Source organism: Rhinopithecus roxellana, chromosome 9 (genome assembly GCF_007565055.1).
Source record: "Rhinopithecus roxellana isolate Shanxi Qingling chromosome 9, ASM756505v1, whole genome shotgun sequence".
In the NCBI taxonomy this organism is placed as follows: Eukaryota; Metazoa; Chordata; class Mammalia; order Primates; family Cercopithecidae; genus Rhinopithecus; species Rhinopithecus roxellana.
The window spans coordinates 10,727,333-10,730,493 of NC_044557.1; positions in this window are offsets into that span (position 1 = coordinate 10,727,333).

Sequence of the window (3,161 nt, forward strand, 5' to 3'; positions counted from 1 at the left end):
AACCAAAATTTTTATCAATAACAAAATACTTAACTCCAACCACCCCTTATTTTGAAAAGTATTGAATGTGATATTTGAATATTGAGTACCAAGACTAATGATATCTAGTGGAATCACTGTTCTTGGTTTGGTGATGCTCTGACTTTCAAAACTGTTTTTCCTTAGCCTAGAAAAAATCTTTCTCAAGGCAGAAATCAAAAGACAGAAACATCGAAATCATAGTACTTGTCATACAAAAAGACTGGATGTTTTTTCCTTAAAATTAACAACAAGAATGTCCTTTCTCAGACTTTCTAACCAGTCTTATGCAGGAGATTCTAGCCAGTGCAATACGGAAAGAAAAAGAAATTTTAGGCCAGGCGCAGTGGCTCCTGTCTGTAATCCCAGCACTTTGGGAGGCCAGAGGTGGGCAGATCATGAGGTCAGGAGATCGAGACCATCTTGGCTGACACAGTGAAACCCCATCTTTACTAAAAATACACAAAATTAGCTGGACATGGTGGTAGGCACATGTACTCCCAGCTGCGTGGGAGGCTGCGGCAGGAGAATGACCTGAACCTGAGAGGCGGAGCTTGCAGTGAGCCAAGATCGGGCCACTGCACTCCAGCCTGGGCAGCAAAGCAAGACTCCATTTCAAAAAAAAAAAAAAGAGAGCCGGGCGGGGTGGCTCAAGCCTGTAATCCCAGCACTTTGGGAGGCCGAGATGGGCAGATCACAAGGTCAGGAGATCAAGACCATCCTGGCTAACACGGTGAAACCCCGTCTCTACTAAAAAATACAAAAAACTAGTCGGGCGAGGTGGCGGGCGCCTGTAGTCCCAGCTACTCGGGAGGCTGAGGCAGGAGAATGGCGTAAACCCGGGAGGCAGAGCTTGTAGTGAGCTGAGATCCGGCCACTGCACTCCAGCCTGGGCGACAGAGCGAGACTCCGTCTCAAAAAAAAAAAGAAAAGAGAAAGGAAAAAGAAATTTTAAAACATCCAGTTTGGGGAACAAAGAAGTAAAACTGTTGTTATCTGAAGAGGCAATAATTGTCTATGAAGAAACTTCTATGGAATCTATGAAAACACTTTTAGAATCTATAATTGTCTATAAATTCTTCTAGAATCTAGAATATACTTCTAGAACCTAGAATCTATAATTGTGTATGAAGAAAAATTTTTGGAATCTATAAAAAAAACTTCTAGAAAATTTTATGAATCTGTAAAAACAAACTTCTTGATAAACAAGTGGGTTTATCAAGATTGTATGATATAAGATCCATTTAAAAGTGTTTTACATTTCTACATCCTATACATTGTTAATATGATCAGAAATTTAAATGTTTTTAAATTTAAATTTTTTAAAATACCATTTACAATACTATCAAGCAATATGACTATGTAGGGATAAATCTTACAAAAGATGTAAAAGACCAATACACTGAAAATTATAACACATTACTTGAAGAAATTTTAAAAAGACCTAAATAAATGGAAAGACATGCCATGTTTATGAGTCAAAAGACTCAATATTGTTAAGATGTTAATTAACCCTCAAGTTGATCCTTAGATCAATGAAATCCCACTCAAAATCTTATGTCCCACTCATGTCTATCTGGGGGTGGGGAAGGGAGTATAAATCGATAAACTGATTTTAAAACTCATATGTGGCCAGGTACGGTGGCTCACGCCTGTAATCCCAACTCTTTGGGAGGCCGAGGTGGGCGGATCATGAGGTCAGGAGTTTCAGACCAGCCTGACCAACATGGTGAAACCCCGTCTCTACCAAAAATACAAAAATTAGCCTGGCATGGTGGCACGTGCCTGTAATCCCAGCTACTCAGGAGGCTGAGGCAGGAGAATCGCTTGAATCTGGGAGGTGGAGGTTGCAGTGAGCCGAGATCACCCACTGCACTCCAGCCTGGGCGACAGAGAGAGACTCCGTCTCAAACAAACCAACAAAAGACTCATATGTAAATGTACAGGATCTAGAATAACTGTCCAACTTCAAAAAAGAAAAACAGATTTGGAAAACTAGCATTACCTGATTTCAACATTTATTATAAAGCGATAGTAATCAAGACCGTGTGGTTTTGGTATAAAGATAGACTATTTTAGTTAATAAAACAGAATGAAGACTTCAGAAAAAGACCCACATATCCATGGACAACTGATTTTCAACACATTCAAAGACAATTTAGTGGAGAAAGAATAGTGTTTTCAACAAATGGTACTGGAACAGACAGATATCCACTAAACAAAAAAAAAATGAGCTTTAAGCTATACTGCACTACATACAAAAATTAACTCAAAGGACAATATGTCTAATGTAAAATCTAAAATTACACAGCTTCTGGAAGAAAACATAGGACAAAAATTTTGTGAACTTGAGTTAAGCTAAGGTTTCTTAGATACAACATCAAAAGCATAATGTTGAAGAACGAATTGATAGGCCAGGCGCGGTGACTCACACCTGTAATCCCAGCACGTTGGGAGGCTGAGGTGGGCGAATCACGAGGTCAGGAGATCGAGACCATCCTGGCTAACACGGTGAAACCCCGTCTCTACTAAAAATACAAAAAATGAGCAGGGCGTGGTGGCACGTGCGTGTAGTTCCAGCTACTCGGGATGCTGAGGCAGGAGAATTGCTTGAACCCAGGAGGCAGAGGTTGCAGTGAGCCGAGATTGCGCCACTGCACTCCAGCCTGGGCAACGGTGCAAAATTCCATCTCAAAAAAAAAAACAAAGAATTGATAAATTGGACTTAATCAAAAATTAAATACTTCTGCTCTTCAAAAGACAGTGTAAAGAGAATAAAAAGACAATCTGCAGACTGAGTGAATGCATTTGTAAGGTTAATATCTCATAAAAGATCTTTATGCAGAATATTTTTAAAATTTCTCACAATTTAACAATGTGCAAACAAACAGTACAATTTTAAAAACAGGCAAAATTTTATCACAAAAGGTAACTTGATGGCAAATAAGCACATGAAAAGCTGCCTGACATTATAAATTATTGGGCAAATGCAAATTAAAACTTCTAAGAGATACTGCTACAACACTTATTAGAATGGCTAAAATTAAAAAGACTGATGATACCAAGTGCGGTCAAGAATACAGAGGAACTGAAACTCTCATACACTGTAGGAGTATGAAATAGCAAAACCACTTTGGAAGACT